At 44.4% G+C, this 22,603-nt stretch overlaps 1 protein-coding gene across 2 annotated transcripts in view; it reads right to left on the bottom strand.

Annotated features, from left to right (window-relative positions):
• Positions 1–22,603, bottom strand: part of LOC138580193 (alpha-2-macroglobulin-like) — a 149,395-nt gene that overhangs the window by 124,040 nt on the left and 2,752 nt on the right. The gene's annotated exons all lie outside the window — the stretch shown is intronic.

Genomic DNA, 22,603 nt, shown 5'->3' with positions numbered 1-22,603 from the left:
TGCAGCAAGCTAAGGCAAACTGATCTTGCTCATGTGCCTGTAATAAATACAGGGAAGGAATTGGGCAGGAACAAGACAGAGCCGCACTCCTGCAAAAATTGTCTTTACATAGCGCCACTCCGTGGTGGTCTGAGGCTCAAATCCTCCCCTAAATTGAGGAAGCTGTCTGCCCCTGACGCAAGTCTTCCCAATACATGCAGTGGGCGGCACATTTTAGCTCACCAGGACAGCCCAACCCCAAACAATCAAACGGCCCAAAGCAGTATATATGTCTCATGTTTTGCACACATGTACTGTCATGGTGAGTAGCATGACAAATTAATTGAACACCATACCCAGTGTACTTTGCATGCTCAGAAGGAGTGCACATTTAAATTAATATCAGACATGTTTGATATATTGTGGTCATTCTTACAATCCCCAAATACACTTTGTTTTTATGCAAACCAGCCAGCATCCAATATTGGGGGCACCCACATTATTTGACACCTAGCTCTGCCTCTCACCCCCCTCCCCAAACCTGCTACCCCCCTTCCCCTGCGCGAAGGCGGGCAGGTGCTTTAACCTATTGAACAGCCTTGCCAAGTTTGTATCAGTCCATTGCACAATGTGCCTTATACATCAGGTTGAATCCCAAACATCGTGGAACAGCCTCTCTTAATATGAGATGGCGTGCTAGCTGGAAGGGGGGCTGGGGGGATTTTGATGGGGCATCATAATATATACCCCAGGGAGCAAACAGGTTTTGACTCAGAGTCCCAATGATGTGTACAGAATCCCAAGGCAATGTCCTTAGATGTATAATGCCCAGATTACATATGGTAATCTTATTTACTCGTAGTCCTACTATTCCTCTCCATAACTTACAGTAGGAGGCTCCCACCCTATCACAGGAAAGGATCCCAAGCTTTTTGCTGAAACGCCTGCCTCTGGCGAGGCTTCTCCCCCTCACACAGCATTGCATATAAAGCAACACTGGCTTCTCCTCAAAGCTCTCAAGTCACAACGCCAATGCAGTCCCTTGGAGGGGGGGGGGTAGGTTGGATGTAGTTACTGTGAGGAGGAGGAGGGCTACGAGTGATGAAGATTCTAATATGTAATTGGGGCATTACCCCAAACCCCTCTTACTCATTCCAGTCCTTACGCTACGAGGAATACCCAAGCTGCTGCTTCAGTGCCCCAAAACATCAAAACTGGATAGTCAAGCGAATACAACACTGTTGATGATCAGAAACCCATAAGCTTTCCCATTCAAAAGAAAACTTCTCTCGACCCTTCTCTTCCCTCTAACTACCAGCCCATTTCACTTCTCCCTTTCTTTCTTCAAACTCTTATAGCGTATTGTCAACCTGCAAATCTCTACTCATCTTTGCAATAGTTCTCTTCTCCGACCATATCAATCAGGTTTTTGCCCATTTCACTCCGCTGAGACTGCCATCCTCTAGGTCGTTGACTCTCTTCTCTCTGCTTGTAATACAAAGCAATATTCTCTCTTGGCTCTCTAAAGTGGTCGGCAGCTTTTGACACCACTGACCGCTCTTTTCTCCTCAGCTGTCTGTCTCATCTTGGTTTCAGGGGTTCTGTACTGACCTGGTCTCCTCCTACCACGCAGACCACACCTACGGTTTCTTGGGATGACCGCACTTCCCCAGTATATCTTCTTCCTAGACAGTGTTCAGGTTTGGGCCCCCTTCTTTTCACTCTTTACAAACGTCCTCTTGTCACAAACATCTCGTCTTTGGGTCTCTCTTGTCCTTTTTACGCAGATGAGTCACAGCCTTTCCTTCTTTCACCCCATCCATCCACTTTGTTGTCACTTCCTGTCTTCTAACCATTCAGTCCTGGATGTCTGATCATTACTTTACCCACCTTAACCATTCCATGACCAAGGTCTCTCCTTCTCCCACCCCCCTCTATCTCATTTCTTTCTGGCGCTATCTCATTTTCTCCTCTCGAGGAGATCAAGCCAAAGCTTAACATGGCCTTGGATTCTGCAGAACCAAATTGTATTGTATTCACAACAGATGAGTAACTGGCCATATAGTATTCGAACCATGTCATGTATACAGTATCCCCCAGACTCTGCGTAAAAGGCTGCACTAAGACCTACCCCACTCTACTGTGGAACAAGTGGAGCAAATCTACTATCAATTTTCGTATTCAATCATCTATGGAAATGTAGCGTCAAAGGTGTCCTGCCCCGACGTGTCCAATTAAAGGAAGGAACCGTAATCAGAATAGGCAAAGTCATTTGCCACCCACAGAACAGAATAGCTCTTCCAAGAACCAAGAAGTGAATGAAATATCCATCCTTGCTAACTCCCAAGAAGCAAGGCCACCCCAAACCTCTAAAAGGAGACCCATACCAGTGAAAGCATTTCAGTCTGCATGCCAACTCCAAAGCTTTAATCATAGGAAAGCTAACATGCGAGTAGCCCCAAGAAGTCAAATCAGTACAGATGTTGAGAGGCAGATGAATACGCCATCCATAGCTTCTGCCCCTCCCCCAGCTCAATACTGCACAGGTGAGAGAATGTACTCACTAAGGCAATCATATCACCCTTATCTCAGGCAGGTACATCAGAAGATGGACACAATCTAAGCTTAAGATGGCATGAGTAACCAACCTAACGTTGCAACAACATATGTGCATGCATTAGACGCAAAGGAAATGTGCACGCAACATGAAGAACACATACACTAGGTAATATATGCATATTTATACATGAAGAATATTAACATGGCAGCCCTAAGACATGACGCATACTAACATAAGCAATGTTTAAGCTGAATGCAAACATGAACAACATGCAGATATAGATCACTAACATAAAAAACACAATTGTATTGACAAGCCAACTTTTCTAAAATGGAAGCTGCAGCACACCTTTAAATAGACAAAGGGCTCAAGGCTTCGAAAAGAACACAAAATGCTGAAACCACAGAAATACAGATCCGTGCAGAGCTCAGGCTAGAGCTCGCAACCACATTCAAGGTTACTGCGTATTAAGGGAAGAGTCAAAACATTGCAGTGAAAGTACAAGATAGCAATGCCCAGGACACAAGAAGGATACTGCCAGATTAATTAAAGGTTTATAAGAGTACTACCAGCCTTTGTAAGTCAGGTGCAGGGCAACTATAAGCTGAAAGACTCCATGAAGAATAACTCAAAAGTGTGCCTACTGGCAAGAGAAAACAGAACACTTGTCTGAACATTAGCTAAGCTCCCAATAAATGCAGGGTGAAATAATTCCAAGCACAGTCCCATCACACATAACCCACAATTGAAGAAAAATGTCTATTAATTAGCAACAAACACAGATAGGACACCTGCCTTACTCCATACACATAGCTCAAGACATTAGATGCCCACAAGCCCAAATACAAAGATCACCCTGGCTCATGGCCTAGACATGAGCAATGGTATCTGTTTAATTGAAAGGAAAGCTGTCTGTAGACCTCTCTCCCCCTACTCCTGTCTGGCTCATGTCTTGACAACCTGTCAGTTGTTCAAAGTTGGTTAGTAAGAAGCCAATCAATTAAAATCTCTAGTGTTACGCCGCGCATGAAGCAAGGGGCCAACCAATTACATATTGCAGAGATGATGTCTTTTTACCTTGATCAATTTAGAGGTGGTCTCAGGATGAGCCATCAGACAAGCGTTACCCAATTAGAAATGCAACTCTTATTGAATGTATATGAAGTCACCACTATTAACCATTCCCATGCCCCATAGGATTTTGGTAACTATGATTACAGTATGATGTCACTTATGATACATTTTGAAGATATAAACCTTTGTTTTTGATAAGCATGTTGAGAGCACCAAGAATGTTATGCTTGTAGGCTGTTAGGAAAGATTTCCATTTACGGCACATTTTTCCTCCAGTTGTGAACCCCCCAACATTTTGCTTTTGTCTGACCATCCTAGCCTGACTTACCAGTGGAGCCCAGCCTTCTGCTGTACTCCGCTGGGCTTTTGCTCATTCTGTTATGGAGAAACCGACATGCCCTTCAGACTGTCATTACTGGGAGACTTTGTTTCCATTAATCTTTCACTTTGTTGCCATTTGTTGGTAACATTTTATCAGTGCCCAATGTACCTTCCAGTACAGTGCGCTGGGGTCTCCTTTTCATTTTTAAGGACCTAGACACCCTTGAAGGATTTTTGGTGGATGTACAAGTGTGCCCAGGACAGAGCTGGTGGCAGCAGTTACTTTTAAAGAATGTTTGACTCTTTTCTTTGGTCCAAACCACGTTTACAGCGTTCGGCCCAGTACAGTGGCCAATGCCTAAAATGGCCATGCCATGAGGTCCTTTGTTCTGTCCTCTGGCCATTTTATCCCTTTGCCTTCCCCTAGTCTAGCAGACCCAGGAAATTCCTATTTTGGTCATGCAGACCCCTGCGCAAACCAAAGCTTTTGCAGGCTTCTGCATGCTTTGTGTGTGTGTTCACAGGATGTGGGCTGGAGCTGTCTAGGGTGCCAGGATGTCTGGTGTGCTGGCATGACTGGGGCCACCGTAGTCCGTGATTGGTACACGTCTGGGATGGTTGATTATGAGCAGATCTCCTATTGGTTTCTCTTTGTTTTGGCACAATGGAGATTCAGCATAAGAGAAGGCACTCTAGACCTATTCCAGGTCGATCTTCTGAGTTCACACCAAACTTAGCAAAGGAGCCAAGTATCCTGAACCGAAGAAGCTGATCCGTGGGACTGTTGGCGACCCGCTGGAAGGTTTGGCACCCTGACCCCACTGTTGTCCCATCAAAGCCCCTGTTTTTCATCGATCACAGAAGGCTTGCAAGGGCGCTTCAACCTATTGGAGTAGTGGGACTAACTACTCTCGACCCCTCCTGCTTAACCTGCAAACAAGCCTTTTCGGAAGTGTTTCTGGACCACCCAGTGAAATGACTAGCTCGTATGGGACCTTTGCGTTGGAACCACTGCTGTCTCGAGTCTCAACTTGAGCCTTTGGGATCCGTAAGGTCTTGGTAGAAGGCACTCTCCCACCGAGTTTTGTACACTTAGCATTCCTAGGTCTGGAATTAGGAGAGTCTGCTTGAACCTGAGCATACACGGTTCTCGTGTCACCCCGCTATGGTGACAAACTTCGTGGGTGCCTTGCTGCTGTGCCCCCGTGCCCTAAAATGAGCTGCAGTGAAACTGTCTCGATCCCTTTACCAGAAGTGGACACATTGACACTGTCCCACCACAGACTGAGGTCCCAGAACGCACCCCCTGAGAGACATCCAAACTATACTGGCAAAATTTGGTCTGGACCGCGTTGAGGGTCGGTAAGTACTTTCAACCCTTACCGGTGGCCCCTGGCACATCCGTAGACTTTTTATACACCAGTGTCCTCCAAGGGCCACTCTTCTTTGTTAAGGTAGCTACCATCCTATTCCTGATTCCTGGAAATTACTCTGTCCTCTTTTGGAGACCCTCCTTGAATAGTGGAACTCTATTCTTCATCACCTCACCCACCTTCCTGAGTCACAACAGCCCCTTGAAGAGACCCGCTTCGAACTTAACCACACAATTGAGTGCTTCGGCACTGAATGTACTTTAGAGCACCAGGCTATACACTTCGTAGGGACTGGAGTGCCTATTAGTTAGGGTTTGAGTTGTTGAAGGACAGCCTAAAGTATATTTGCACTGTATGACCCTTTTCTGTTGCAGGCTGTGGATCTCTTCTTGTTGAATATTACTTTAGACTAATAGTTACTGTATATATGTTTCCTAGTATACTGTTGTGTTAGTATTGTTACATTTGTTGGGTTTCATCTTGTGTTTAAGTTAAAAGGCCTTTAATAAATGTATATGTATATGTATTTTTGATATAAACAGCTGACAGAGTAATTTGTGGTGTCGTTTACTTTGTGTGCTCATTTTGGACTTCCTATCACCCTCACCCCTCCTGAGACCTAGTCTTGACCACCGCCAATGCTACACTGATTGGGCTGGCTTGACCAGAAGGTAACTCTGTTCCAAGAAACTAGGCTGGCCTTCTGAACCTCTGCCCAACAGGTCAGAGTTCAGAAATACCTCTTAACAGCTATCCCTGCTTTATTTTGATGCTCTTCACGCCACATGCGTTCTTCACAACCTAGGCTCAGCCGCCCCCACATTCTCACACCACGTGTTCCCTTGCAACTTAGTCCCAGCCCCTCCGTTATTCACGCCACGTGTGCTCCCACGCAACTTAGGCCCGGCTCCCTTCAGCTTCACGCCATTTGTGTTCACATGCTACCTGTCCCTCTCCCCTGCCCTAGCGATCCCAAGCAACTGCCCCTGCTCCCTTGGCCTAGCACTTCCCTCTCTGTGTTGTACCCCATGCAGATTGTCCCCGCTCCCCTGGCCTAGCACATCCCTCTCTGAGTCTCGCCCCACGCAACTTGCCCCTGCTCCCCTGACCTAGCGCATCTCTTCGCTGCGATACTCCCCACGCAACTGCCTACGCTCCCCTGGCCTAGCACATCCCTCTCTGTGTTTTTCTCCATGCAACTTGCCCCCACTCCCCCAGCATTGCTCCCATGCAAACCTGTCCCTCTACTCTCCTCTCTTTCCACTTCAGGTTCCCTTGGGCCGCAACCAGTGTATTGTTCCCTGTTTGTGTCTCTGCATTCCACATTTGTTCATACTGTGACCATTGTATTGTCATTCCACTGCATCGCTTGCAGTTTCCTCTTACTTCTAGGTCTCCTTGATTACCAGAGTTTGCGTTGTAGAGGAGCAGCTTCATACCTCTGCAGGAGACCCTGCCCTCCTTCCTCCCTTATATTGAAGACATGAGACTGTGCCCTGTTTGACACCAGCTGTTGTGCCAATACTGCAGCGTGTGTTTGAAAGAAGATACCTATTGAGACAACCCTACTGAATGTACCCCGAAGTGATGATAACCTGCAGGAGGAACTCCCAGAAGGAATATGAGAAGGAGCAAAGAAAAGGAGCTAGTGATGTCATAAAAAGTATGCATGACATCCCGAGATACTGGCTGAAGATGATGTATAGATCCTAAAGAAACTGATGGCGAAGTCAAGAATCAAGAGAACTTTGAAATACAAAAGAGGAAGATTACACGTGCACGAAGTGCTGCAGAAAAACAAAATATTCAATTAATATACAGACACTGAAACGCAAGGTAGACTAAGTCATCATAGAAGCTGACTATGAGTAGTGAATAGATTGTAGGTGAAGCCGCCTTGTACAGAAGCTGGACATTGGTATCATGAATTTAGTAAGCCAGAACCCATGAAGCAGGAAGGGAAAACTGTGTTGCAGCAAGAATAAGCAGCTCAGGGAGCTGTATGGCGAGGTTGTCTGGCCTACAGTCAAGACTGAGGCAACCAAGGTCAGCTATCTGAAAGAACACCAAAGGATGCCAAGTTTAAACCATTTAGAGCATTTAAAATCTGCAAAATGGACCAAATCATGGTCTCCTGTCATTTAAGCCAAGGATGGAAATAGAGTTTGAACTTGGAGTCCCAGACACAATAGTGAGTGCCCTCACTCCCGTGCATTCCCAAAGATGGGGATACTCTGCAAGGCCACGTACAAAGCCAATTTCATGGCAGAAGGCATGGGCGATGAGAGATACTGGGCTAATTGGGTGGTGTGGTAGTTTCATGCCCTATATCCTTGCACCTCGGTTTGGGCTTACGTGCTACTAAGTGAACCGAATGTTCCAGACATGGCACAAGCATGCCAACCAATCATATAAGTCCATTTAACGAAGGACCTTATAGTTTGAAGACCAAAGAGAAACTGTGCATCTAATGTTTCTGAAATGACATGTGTTTTAGAGGAATTACCCAATTTGATCATTTTTAATTGATCGTATGGTACATCTGGCCGAATTCCAAAACCACACTCCAGTTCAGGGAATGTAAAACTGAATCACTACCTGGATATGAACTCCTAGCACTCAAGTTAGCCTTAGACCCTAAAACAACCATCAACTTCTTAATACTCTATGGAGCCCCTGGCACCACCAACAACCCAGAGATAGACTTGCCCTTACTCATCTCACCTCTACTCAAACCAAACACTAAATTCATCCTTCTAGGGGATATCAACCTAGGGTTTGACGATACCACTGATCTCAGAGCCACAGCATTTCACAATGCCTTTCTTAAAATGCAATTCAAACAAATTGCCAGTGCCCCAACCCAACCTAAAGGGCGAATCCTTGATTGGATTCTAACCTTGAATATAACAGCATCCATTGAAGAAATCTTAGAAATACCCTGGACCGACCACTTCCTGATCAGTTTTAATATCTCCACCAAGAGGGACCCCTCCCCGGTGGCCAAACCAGCACCTATGACCATGATGAGAAACACGAGGCTAATCACCGCTGAAAGTCTCATCCCACTGATCCACAATCTAATTAACAAACATCCTCCAGTAGGCCCTAATCCTGACGAAATTTCATCACATTACCACTGCAGCCTACAATCAGCCATTGATGAAATAGCACCACTTAAATCTAAAAGACCTAAACAGAAACGTAGCAACATATGGTTCAATGATACTCTTATTGAACTTAGAAAGAAAAAAAGAACTCAAGAACACCTCTTCAGGAAAAACCCTACCATCGATGCAAAAAAAGAATTCCAAGCAATAGACAAAATCTACAAACAAGAAATGTATATACAAATAGCAAACTCTTTAAATGAACGTATCACCACCACCACCTCTAATAGCAAAGAGCTCTCTGCCATCATCAAAGAACTGGAAACTCCCATTATCCCTCCTAGCACAGCCATAAAAAACAAAGCTTGGTGTACAACCATCCCAGATGCACTTGCATCTAAAATAAACACCCTACAGACCAAAATCACAACACAAAGAGAAACACTAGGAATCTCCCTAGAGACAGAACCGACCCCGCCACAACGCGCGCTCCAGTCTCCCAATCTACCGGAATTCATTTCACCCCAGTGACACTCGACCAAGTACAAAACACAATAGCCTCTCTCAAAACCTCCAATTGTAAAGGAGATAAATTCCCAGCCAAACTAGTCAAGGACTGTACCCCTACACTAGCCCCAACTATCACAAACTTTGTCAATGCCTCCTTTGCCACTAATTCTATCCCCTCTAATTAAAGAAGCCTGGGTGACCCCGCGCCTCAAGAAACCATCCCTAGACCCCACGATCCCCACCAACTACAGACCCATCACTACAGTACCCTTCCTCCTTAAAATCATAGATAAAATTGCCTATACCCAAGTACAATCTCACCTTGAAAACTCCCATCTGTTAGGGGAAAGACAATCAGGCTTCCGCCCTGGTCATAGAACAGAGACAGCATTGCTGGATCTAAAAAACCAAATGGATGCGTTCAGGGATTCAGGAAAATTGTGCATACTTTTATTACTTGACCTCTCTGTGGCATTCGACTTAGTAGATCGTAGTAAACTCTGCCTAACACTAGCAAACAACTTTCAATTCTCCAAAGATGCAACCGCATGGATCAAATCTTTCCTATCTGGCCGTACCTCCAGGGTAGCTATAGAAGATGTCTCAGCCGACCCCATTCCGGTGCCGTTGCGAGTCCCCCAAGGCTCATGCCTTTCACCAACACTTTACAATGCTTATACAAAGCTTCTGTTTGCAGCCCTAGATGCAATGGGAGTTGTATACACAAATTTCGCCGATGATACTCAAATACTAATCCCAATCTCAGGCAACCTCGAACAAGACACTATTCTAGTTAATAAAATCTATTCCATCATCCAGAACTGGATGGCAGCAAATAGCCTCTGTCTAAATGGGGGGAAAAAACTCTGAAATTCTGATAGTAGGCACCCCAAAAAAACTAGCCAAACTTCACCCCCAATACACAGCCATGGTCATAGACGTCACCGACATCCCGATTTCCAGCCAAGTAAAAACATTAGGCATTTATCTACATTCCAGTCTTACGATGAATAAACATATTAGTGCCCTCTCCTCTTCCACTGCTTATACTGCCAAACTAATTGCATTGAGCCGACCCTTCCTTTCACAACAAAACTGTATCACTCTTGCCAGAGCCTCAATACTTGTCAAGATTGATTACTGCAACATAGTACTACTAGGGACTTCGAAGAAAAACCTACTTAAACTACAACTACTGCAGAATAAAGCACTAAGAGCAGCTCTAGGCATAAAAAAGAGTGAACACATTTCTCAACACAGAAGAGAAGTTCACTGGCTACCTATCCAAGCAAGGATTCTGCACAAAACCCTCACAATTACACACAAATGTGTTACAGGTAACACACCCAACTATCTCAACAAAAGTATCAACCGTAAAACCACTACCAGAGTGCTTAGATCTAACAGCAATACACTACTACACATCCCTAGATTCAAGAATTTGAGAACAGGGAACTCTAGTTTCCCAATACCTGCACCTAGAGTACGGAACTCCCTCCCAAACTACATCAATAATGAAACATCACTACCTAAATTCAAGAAACTCCATAAAACCTGGTTATTCAACAAATATTGAATCCCACATATGCCCAACAGGCCTGCCAGCCTCTGCGCCCATCCCTGTTTCGGTAGTGACAGCCTCATGACCTGAAGTCCTCACTGCAGACTGGAACTAACAGGTAGACTTAAGGGGCCAGCCCCTCGTCATATCTGGCACTTCGCACTGTTTCACTCTCCTGTATGCCTTTCTTTGTCTATATTAATTACCATGCTATTTCTCATTGCCTTCATTCCTCTGTATGCTTTATTAGTTACCATATTATCCCTCAGGGCATCCATCCTCGGGTTGCCCTCTTTTTCTTTTTTTTTTTTTTTTACTATATTAAGTACCATGGTATCACTCATTGTAATGCAACCTGTAATGCAACTGTAAAGTTAACCATGAATATGTATAACCCTATGTACCTGCAACCACCAAGCTTCATGCCAAGTATTTAATGTACAAATTCTTCTACGCCGTGATACCTCAGGGCTTGGGCATATAACAAATGCAATAAATAAAAAAAATACCATTGCATCGATTCAAAATGATCAAATTGGGTAATCACTACCAAACATGGGGAGCAGGGTTTGAGGGGGTGTCCCCGCTTCCCATGTTTGGTAGTGATGGCCTTTGGAGGTAGCGGCGGTGTCCCCTGCCTCTGGAGGTTTGGAGATGGGGGACAGAGAAAAAGAAGACGAAAATGGAACCCTGCATCTTTGGATCAGACCAGCGGATAAGGGACAGAACTGACAGGGGCAGAAGAAAACCGGATGTCAAAAGGTAAGTTGGGGGTGGGTGGGGGAATGTATTGGCAGCCGTGGGGGGGGGGCGGGGGAATAAAGTGGCCATATTTGGCTATGGCAAAATTCTCTTCGTGGCCGAATTGACCACAGTAAATTCGGGCATGAAAAATTCTGCCATAGCAAACTACCACCAAATCTCCATCACTGCTTTTCTGGGCAAACTCCTGGAAAAGCTGGCCATCTCATAGCTTAATGTACATGCTGAATCTGTTGGTTGTCTCCATGACCACTAGTCTGGCTTCAGAGCAGCCAGAATCATGGAAACTGCTCTCCTGAACACCTGTGAAGACTTGCTCTGTAATCTAGACTCTAACCTTCCTTCTGTCCTCATTCTCCTTATTCTATCCTCTGCTTTTGACACGGTCAACCACGCCATCCTGCTCAACTGCCTCCAGAACAACCGTGGTATTACTGATCAGGCCCTGGCCTGGTTGACCTCCTTTCTCACTGACTGACCCTCTCAGGTCTTTCCTCTCTCCTATCTCTCTCTCTACTTCTGTTCCCCAGGGGTCTAACCTCTCGCCGTGGCTCTTCAACCACTACCTGGCACCTCCTGTCCACTGCATCACCACTTTCTGCTCCAATGTTCAATGTTATGCGGATGATGCTCAGCTCTCTTTCAGGCTCCCCTCAGCTACCTCTTCCCCTTCTCTCATACCAGACTGTCCGTCTGCAATTCAGGAAGGCCACCAATGATCTCTGCCTTAAATTCTCAGTGCCAAAGAAGAACAAACAGCTCTGGTTAGACGTTAATTGATCCCTTGGCCCTGGACTCTGGTGAGGAGCCTCTGCGTGAAGATTACCAGCTTCTGTAGGGTCCTCTGGATGCTCCCGAAGTTTTGGCGGATTTGCACTTCCGAAGACAATGCACTTGATGATGATCAGGGGTCCCTGGGTATTAGGATTCTGCAGCCTTGGAAAGTCACAGCAAGTCGGGGGTTGTGCCAAAACAAAGCTTGTCTTAATCCTAGTTGTTCCCATGAGCCCAAGGGAGGAAATCGTCCAGTACGGGTCTTCACAGTCGAAATAAACACTGGGACAGCACAGCTGCAGGGCTTCACCGGTCACTTCGCGGTCCAGGAGGGTGCTGTTGGCGTCTCTTCATGTCTTTTTTATTGGATGTTGTCCTCCAGTGGTCGACTGTCTCTAGTCCCAAAACCCATACCTTTTAATGAAGTTCACATTCATTTGCAGCTGTAGGCTGTCAATCACCCAGCAGGGTGGCTGTTCTGGACAGCCAGCTGGCCAATCAGAACTGGCTTCACACAGGCACACCTAGAGATAAAGGATAGGGAAGTTTCAGAACTGTCGCTCACTTCCTGCCTTTCCAGACACACTTGAGCCTGAGTGGGCTTCGGGGCTGAAGTCCGCCAAAGGCAAAATGCAAAAAGGACTCAAACCTGATCCAAACAGAGTAAAAGCCCAGAAGGAAATACCTGACAAGAAATGGCAAAAAAAGAAGACCGGGCCATTTTGAGAAAATGGTCACCCATGGGTGCTGTACTGCAGCTGAGGAATCAGCCTGCAGATTCAGGGTACAAGGTAGTAAAAAAGGAACGACTGCCACCAGTCTTTCAAGTTAGTTAGTTTAACAGAATGCTACATGAGAAGTGGGATAAAGAGTTAATATCTAAGCCCCCAGCACTCCACATAGGAGACCAACAAAGGAGAAGGTAAGACAGGAGTCATCTTACTATTTTTAGGAACAGTAGTTCACCCAAGAAAATGTAGTTAAACAATAAGAATAGTCCAAGGGACTGTTCAGCAGCACTGCACAAAAGGTGCTGTGTGCCACAATGCAAAAAGCAGATGCTCATGTAGTTTACCAGACTACATTAACAAGTAAGAAACACACACATCCTAGTCAGAAAAAAAACACATTACAGAGTGAAAAAAAGTCCCACTCACTCAGGAGTTGAAATGAAATAGCCCTGAGCTAGGGATCTCTAAGGTTAAAGGGAATCACCACAGAAATGAAAATTCTCCCTAACAACTTGCCTTGTCATTTAAGCATGCCAGAAACTGCCTTACTAAAAAGATGAATACTGAAAACAGGAGCAAAGGGCTCAAAGTAGCCCACGTTCCCTAGATGTCACAGCGAAATAGAAACCCCTCCTGAGCTATAGGTTACCATGACAAATTCCACCCTAAAATTGGGCATACACTTCTGAGTTTACTTGCCTTTGCAGACAATATTCTTCTTCTAGATATTAATAATGATTTGTTATTTATATAGTGCTAAGCTCTGAACATTTTTACACACATTAATCATCCCAACCAAAGGTGATACTCATTTTTCGACCTCGGAAGGATGAAAGGCGGACTTGGTCTTGCCAGCATTCGAACCTGCAACCTGCAGATCACACAAAAATCGCAGCAGCAAGCGCACAACCTGCTGAGCTACTTTACCGGCTGTAAAGCAATAGGTTTACAGCTCCTAATAAATATGACACATATTTGGGGAAAAATAACCTAAAAATAAACATGACAAAAGAGCCACTTCATCTTTTAAAAAAGGTAAGGGAGGCCCTGGGTATAATTGGCCTAGCAACATTACTAAATTAGAGATTTGCCAGCATATGATATGCTTGGGGTGCCCCATTGCTAATACCTTTTAATAGAAGAGGGGTCACTAAATATCTTCGTACTAAACCTATTCCTTCATTACGTTTTGTAAATTTACCCTGATTCCATTGGTTCAGTTTTATCGTCAGAACGTGATATGCTTGCTGCGCTATAGGATTGAGATAGTGGATACCCCACACGATAAAGATCTCAACATTTTGGAAGGATTCATATGGAAAGCCTTACTTAACCTTCCTAAATGTACCCCAGTGGGAAGAATTTGACTGGAGTTGGGACTGTAATCAGTATCATCGCTGGTAACGATCAAGAAAGTGATGTTATTGCAAAAAATAATAGTCCCACCAAAGGGGTCACTATATGTCTGCCTGAAAGATATTCTCCAAAGAGAATCCTCAGGGGTGCTTAATCATTTTGGGAACAAATGCAAGGAATACTTGTGGGAAGAGGGGTGTGTTGTGGATCTCTTAGGGAAAAACCAGGTCAGAGAGATGCTTAAGTTACACGAATCAGACTGGGTTAAGCAGTGTGAGTTAATTAACACATACACCTGCTACAAGAGTACGCATTCATATTTAGGAATTATGATACTGTGCCTTGTTACTTAAAGCGCATCCACAATCATAAGTATCGATTGGTGATCATGAGATTCAGAGTCAATCAACTACACACAATGGAAATTTGTGGCCCAAGGAACGGGCTGGGAAGAGAAGAGAGAGGTCGTCATCTTTGTAGGTTCCTTGGAAACACTTATTATACTCGAAATCTGTTCTACCAATTATTTTCAACGATTGTTTTAGAATACACCTCGATGATGGTGAACACATTTTTGACTTTAAATGAATTTTGTCAACAGTTGTTGGAAAATCATCCTAAAATGATAACAGCACCAGTTCACTTTATTAAACGAATTCATGAGGAATGGGGTTAAGTTGGCCTTTTGGGTAATTTATGGGGAGATGGAGGCTGCTTTAAGGGGATCTTAGGGAGTTGGAGAGTATTAAAGGTTTTTGGTTTTTCCATTTTTAATGTTTATAAGGTTCTCTACTGCTTCGTTCCATGTGACTGCTGCTTCGTTCCATGTGATTTTATATGATGTAAATGTTAATGATATTAGATTATTTGTAATGTTTGTATTTTTGTATACATTTTTTTATAAACCAATATGTATTTTTTCAATGTGACAATCATTGATGAGCAGAACAGAATTATAATTTTTCAAGAAATGAAAAACTTTCAACACCTTAAAAATAGCTCCCAGTGGCATATGGATGGGACTTTCAAATGCTGCTCAAAGCAACTTTTCCACCTTTACACAATCCATGTTATTGTACACAGTCACCTGGTACCATTAGTCTATTCACTACTGCCCAAAAAATACAACAAAATGTTCACATCCCCCTGCATATGTGAATCTTAATCCCCCATTCTGGGCCTTTTGCACAGCAGCGCAGAAATGAGGGACACAAAGTCAAGAGAACAGAATACTTTTCTTTATTCTTACTTTCTCTGTCTGCCGCAACCATGGCCAAACCCCTTTGAGCATGCTCAAGTGCGCGTGCGTGCATTTAATTGGCTATATCCAGCATGACGATGCTTCTCGTCACATCAAGTTAACCGTGACTGCGCTGGACACAACAACTCGCCCTTCGGTCAAAATAGAATCGACATCTGCCCATGCTGCCCTTTCTCTGTTGACACCACCTCATTTTCTGGTCCTTCTTGATGATCTTTCTTCAACACTCTCAACATCCTCGAGCACCTTCTCTCCTTCTCGGTAGAGCCGGAATTGTGACATTTTGTGTGATCACCCTGCTCGGGTATCGGGCTGTCACCATGGATCCTTTGATCTGTATGATGACTAGATGACCAGGATCAAATCTTGACTCTGACTTCTGTTCCTGCTTTCCTCATGGTGTTCATGGCCTGTAATGTCATGAGGTCGGTTTCCCAGAGCTCTTCCCTATGGGGCAATCTCGTCTTCACTCATCTTCACTTTTCTTTGAAACACCAACTCTGACGGGCATCTTCCCGTTGTTCCATGGGGTGAGTTCCGGTAATCCTGCAGCATGCTGCACACCGCTTCATTCAGCGACATCTAACTGAGCTTGTTTTGTTGCAACAATTTCTTGAAGCTCCCCATAAACTTCTCAATTATCCCCTTGGCTTGCGGCCACAACTTTGTGATTTTCTCCGGTGGTGTGTGCCCATGTGGCTCATGAATCAAACAAACTCCAGACTGGTAAATGGAGGCCCATTGTCTGATTTCAGAATCTCAGGAATGGCCCACGCCCAGAATACAATGTCCAACTCAGGGAAGATGGTGCTGGCTGCTGGGAAATAAAATCAAATACACAAAAAGGCTCAAATCGAGGTGTCCAGTCACGTGATGGGAGAAAGTTGGACACATGAGGTGATCACACCTACGCACGGAAGCCAGACAGTACCCATACTCCTTAAAATATCCCAGAGAAGAGAACAGACTCAAGGCCAACTTCAAACACTAATTGACATTGAGGTGATGATGGAGTGTTCTTTTAATTGGTGGGAAGCTAGTATCAAGACAAGCTCACCCACACCTGGTTGTTCAGTCTGCATGCTGCTCACGTAGGTGGAAAGATATTGACGGGGGTTAGTAGCCAACCAATTGTAGAGGACCACAGAGTTGGAGTCCTATAGTTTGTGTAGCTAATGGGACATCGTACATATAATGACGTACATAGTGGCCATTTTAAAGGGAGGGCTTAGTTTCCCCACCTGATGTGAAGTATCCAATTATTTCTCTTCATTACTCTATACAGATATAACACCTATGCTTAGTTATTCACTTAGAGCCAATCATCCCCGCTTCCAGATAGGTTTTAGAAGTTTGCCACGTAGGATGACATTGGTAATGGCGCAGGTCAGTACGTCAGCTATGACCATTTTAGGGTTTAAGAACCCAGCTTTTTATGAAATGATTGAGAGTTGAGTATCGAGCGATTGCTGATGTTCGTTGTACTCCCTGTTTTACTTACATTAAAACAGACAAACTTTTTGCCAAGCTATTTCTGGCGTCTGAATTATTGATGTTTGATTACAATCTGCATCCCCATCCATCTCCAGGGTATTGCTACTCATCTTAAAGGGCTGGAAGTCTCCAGTTCAACTGTGAATGATTTTCCCAACAGAAACACCTGGAAGTGCTCACACGCTCACACGACTGCCAACCCTTCTTTTTATGGCTGTGAGCATTTTCTTTCGACATCTGTCAGACATGTGAATGCAAAAGCGACTTTGGCCCTTGGACTGTCTCTGACAGGCTTGTGCTGTGCCAAAATGACCCCCAGACCTACCAGGCTTGCGTCCACCGTTAGTTCAGTGCATTTAGCCGGGTCAAAATAGGCCATGCATTCGGCAGATCCAATGACTTTTTGATCTGTGCGAATGCCTTTTCACAGGATCAGTCCCACTGAAACTCCTTCCCTTGCTTGGGGAGTTCTCTTAACGGTGCACTTATGGTCGCAACATATTTTAAGTATCTGCTGCAATAGCTGGCCATGCCCAAAAATGATCTTTCCTCGCTCACATCTTGCGGCGGTAAATGTTTTCGATCGCGGTTACTTTCCCAGGATCAGGGCTCATCACCTCTTGCGAAAACACATGTCTGAAGAACTTGAGATTTTTCTTGTGAATTAGCCCTGTCTGATAGAGAGCTAGGCACACCTGATATAACACCAGATCACATTGTTCAAGACTTATTCCGAAAGCCAAAATATTGTCGCTGTAGTTGAAACAATTCTTCATGTACCAAATGACCCTCCTAATGCTCTCCTAGAAGATTTCGGCAGCCAACGATATCCCAAAGCTTAACCACTTATACCTAAACAGACCTTTGTGGGTTGCAAATGTGGTTATGTAGCATGATTGTTCATCTAGCCGTATCTGGTGGTCCCCTTTATATAGATCAAGTTTTGTTAATACCTTTGCTCCATTTACTATGCTAATCATGTCATCTAGATGCATGAACGGGTGTCTCTCTCGTTGAATTGCTTTGTTGGCCTGGCACATGCCCACACACAGGTGAATCCTTTCAAATGATCCACAGCAGGTTCTATGATGTCCTCCCTTAACAGGCACTGCATCTCTTTCTCTACTTCCGGTTGCAGGTGAATAGGTATCCGCCGGGGGGCGTTGCACCACTGGAGGTAATGATCCATCTACCTGAAGGGTGACTGGGTCAAGCACCCAATTCCTTTGAATAGTTCTGGAAATCGTTGCATCACTGAGACTCCATGCAACATTGTGTACATCATAGCAGCAATCTTCATTTCAAGGGCCGTGGGTTGGCCTAACAAATTGCTTCCCGGCACTTCTCCTTGAAGAACATGCAACTCCGTCATGGCTTGTCTCCCTTTGGAGTTCAGTTGCACTGAGAACTTTCCATGGTTCCGAACTGGCTCTCAGGTGGCCCACTGAAATACCTTTATGTTCTGACGGTTCCAGATCCAGCGGATGTGGTGCCATCTTGCAAAATTCGAATATGAACATGATGTTCAGGGTGGCTCCTGTGTCGATGCTGAATTTGGCAGGGTGTTGACCCACTTGAATGTCAATGTCTCCTGCTGAGGCAGTCACTGAATCATTCATCATGTATGTATATTCATGTTGGCTTCTCTCTTGCTCTGGTGGAGGTGACAGTGACCGCCCAGTGATCTGTTGAACGTGGCTGACCAAAGCTCTTCTCGCTTATGTGTTGTATAAGGGTGTCAAAAATAAAGTATGGACTAAATTGAGAAAGTCCTTGAATTTGGAATAAGGAGATTAAAGAATCGGGTGGAAGATGTGCAGATGGAAGACAAATAAGATGAAGACAAAACTGAATGCACATGGGGAGAGGGCAGGGACCAAGGAAGTGCCATGGGTGGGAGGAAGAAGAAAATGTATATATATATATGAATACAAATGTTGCAAGTGGAAGGAACAGTAGAAAATGGGCTGGTGGGTTCCCTCAAGGAATGACTAAATGTTCGAATGATCTCTCCCAATTCTCGTGGTGGCCGAAATCACTTGCTGTGCATGTCATTTTAATGTTTAATTGGGTAACAGGGGTTGGAGCCAGATGGGAGCAAACCAAGTTACTGTTTGGGGATACATACATACAAGGACTAAAAGAGGGCAAAACATATGCCATAATCTTTTGACAGAAAATAGATACATATGTATCTTAGGTTAGGAGAATACAATATGGTTGGAGACACTATTGATTCTTTAGAAGAGGCCTCCTATGTTGAGATACAGCATTGCATTGATGGGGGTGACTTAGATAGAGATGCAAAGGTACACTGCATATGGGGAGGGTGGACACTGGGTTTAGTGGTCGAATATTGAACACTGGTCGAATATCGACCAGAGAGGGGAAGTGTATAGGGGTGTCAACCCCTCCTCCCTCAACTGAATATAGATAACATAACAGGCATATCCAATAAATTCACTCTCCCAATCATCATTGCAGAAATCAGGTTTAGTTTGCCTTTATTAAAAGTAAAAAGTGTATATGACACTGTGCACATTTGGACTGGGATAGCCCAGGAACTAAAGGGTGCTTTAAATATCACACATATATCATAAGTGCATAAGGATATATTATAAATGCACAAGGATACAAAGTGAGAGATGCTTAATTAATTAAATAATAGCTCCCTGAAGCAAAATACAGTGTCAGACAAAAATATATTTCAAAATAGATATTCAAGTGCAAAATAGTTTCTAGGCATAAGCCAGGTGTGGAGGACTATGACCCATGCCAAACGTTTTCGGACAAGCACCAGGGGCTGATACATTGGAGACAGTATTTGGCAGCACTTCACAGCGAGGTAATTAGGTTTGTCAGGATAAAAATGGAAGTTGGCAGGAAAGGCAGACAAGATTGTGATAAGGCCAGATAAAGTAAGGGAATTATAGATACATTTATCTATGGTCGTATTGAAAAGGGTACAAAGAGTGTCATGCAAACTGTTCTAAGAGACCAGCTGTATTATTTTGGCAGACATAAGATCTGCTCTAAGAGTGTTAAGCACTAAACTAACTTGGCAGGACCTTGTCAATCAGATAAGGAGTAGACATTGATGTGATGAAGGTGTTCTTGTCAGGGGTTGAACACTGTCTTAGCTGTGTCCAGCCAAGTCTAAAATAAGCTTATCAATTTCATGCATCAGAGAAAATTGTGGATGACAGCTATGCTAATCTGGGCTTGGTGTACACCAGATCATCCAATGATAGTTGAGGAATGTTTTTTCTCTAACGAAGGGGCCCTATCAGAAGGATACTCTGACCAAGGTAGTCCTTTGCATAAAGATGTTGCATCATCCAAATAGACTATAAAGCAAGTTAGAGGAAAAAATGTCTGAGAGAGTGTGTCTTGTTATAACAGTCAATAATGACTGCTGAAAACCTCCCAGATGTCGGATTTTCTGTCTGCTTCTGTCTGGATCAATGAAGTGTTCATGGATGCCTGGGGCTTGATGAAAAATGGGAAGCATGGACATCAGTTCAGTGTCTCTTCTGGGCCCTTGAACACGTGGGTTGTACTCCGGTCTAGTCACGCCAGGACCACCTCCTTGCGTTCTGTTCAGCAGCGCATTGCATACTCTCGCCATATGGTTTTCCCATCCGCAGTTGGTGAACTTTTGTCCAAAAGCAGGGCATTGTGTTCCTTCTTCATGGGGAAAATGCAGACCACACCTGTAGCACTTTCCGGCGGTACCATTTCTTATTGACAGGGCGTTACCTCCGTTGTTGCTTCTCCCGCCTTGACTGATGTAATAGGCTGGCTCTTTCACCTACCCCCTGCTCGTCTCCATCTGGGTAGCTTGTGAGTCTGATCTTGCTTCCGTCTGTGCCCTTTGTAGAATGGTGGAAAGGGGAAATGGATCACAGAGCAATTTGTTCCTAAAGGTGGATGATTAACACCATCCGATGATCCTTAACCTGATGGCCTCATCATTTGAGAATTTATTAAAGTCACAATGAGCCACCAACTTGTGCAATCGAGTCACAAATGCATCCATGGACTCACCAGTCATTTGACAGGCAGTGATGAAAGTGTGTCTTTCATGTACTATGTTGTGCTGAATGTCAAAGTATGCACACAAAGCCTCCTTGAGCACTTCCTAAGTCTTAACTTCTTCAGGCCAGAACGTGGGGATGAGATCCTCAACTTCATCACCAACCAGGTTGATAAGTAATCTCATGGCAAACTTGTCTGGAGCCTTTTTGTCGTAAGCTGGCATGTAATTCTCAAATCTTCAGAGTCATCTCTCCCATCTCGGTCCCAGGGCTTGTTGATCACCCATATTGAAGGGGCCTGGTCAACGAAATGCAGCTGCACTGGGCCCTTCATCATCAGACGTCTCACTTGCCCGTCTCTGCCTCTCTCGCTCTCCTCATTCGCAGACATGTTGCTGTAGTCAGGCACCCTTCAGTGCACACCTTTTGTTAAAGAGACCAGGATGCTCACCAAATGCTGTATTTTTTTCTTCTTTCTTTTCTAAGTGAGGAGGTGTAGGAATCCTACCTTTATCGCCAGATTTCTCATCCTCCTGCAGATGTGAATCTTAATCCCCCTTTCTAGGCCTCTATGCGCTGCAGCGCAGAAATGAGGGACACAGAGCCAAGAGAACAGGATACTTTTCCTTATTCTTACTTTCTCTTTCTGCCGTGAACGCGGCAAAAACCCTTTGCGCATGAGCGAGCACGCACGCGTTTAATTGGTTGTGTTCGACGTGATAAGGCTTCCTCACGAGGAAGAATTATTTGGAAGAATAAAAGAATTAGTGGGTGAGCAAGAACCCAACATATTTATTATGGACTTTCCAATTGCTGCCAAACCGGCAATTGTATGTATTTTCAGAGAAACAGACAGGTGGGTGCAAAATCTATGGCGTAAAATGCAGCTTTATGGATTATCGAGAAGATATGCTATAAATCCAACAGAAGCACATGAACTGAAAAAATACATGCCTTTGTGCTGTTAGAGAATGGAATACATTATTACAATAAACTAATTAAAACAGATTTCTTCGTTCAAAATGAACAACTGACAACATTCTCAACTATTTTGCGGACACATATAGAGAGAGGGTTTCAAGAAGCCAGTAGTTTACGGCACCTCAACTCACAACAGAGTTTTGGAACTGCTGCACCTCTGTTGTTAGCAAGATGTAAAATAACTAATAACAGTGTTCAAGGTTGGCACAACTAGACATCAAGATCTTTTATGCAATCACATCCATCCCTATGCCAATTTCTAGATGAACTATAAATAGAACAGGGTTTACAGGAGATGAAACTAGACAAGGCTTTTACGTCTTTCATTGATGTTATGGTTCGATGAAAATGAGCCACTTATTGTTGCCCAGATCTATTCTTCAGGGGAACAGCAGGAAGTGAGGCATAACCAACACTAGGGCCCCTCTTGCCTCTGACGCCTGCTGCAGTGAAACTGGCCTGATCGATCCACCAGGAGCGGAGAAATCACCACTGTCCCGTTTGGGAATCATCGCTGTATCTTCGTCGCTGAAAGCTGCAGAGCCGCCAAATTGCTGCACTTGAACCTGCAACCGAAGTGGACTCGACTTCCGAAGTTTGGTCCGGAGTGTGCTGGGGGTCGGTGAGTCATTGCAACACTAACCGGTGGCCCATAGCGCCTCCATCCATTTTTACGCACAAGTGGCCCCTGAGGGCCCCTCTCCTTTTCCACTGCTAGT

Source organism: Ambystoma mexicanum, chromosome 3p, assembly GCF_040938575.1.
Source record: "Ambystoma mexicanum isolate Mex_15411 chromosome 3p, UKY_AmexF1_1, whole genome shotgun sequence".
Lineage (NCBI taxonomy): Eukaryota > Metazoa > Chordata > Amphibia > Caudata > Ambystomatidae > Ambystoma > Ambystoma mexicanum.
This window is presented reverse-complemented; position numbering and strand designations above follow the sequence as displayed.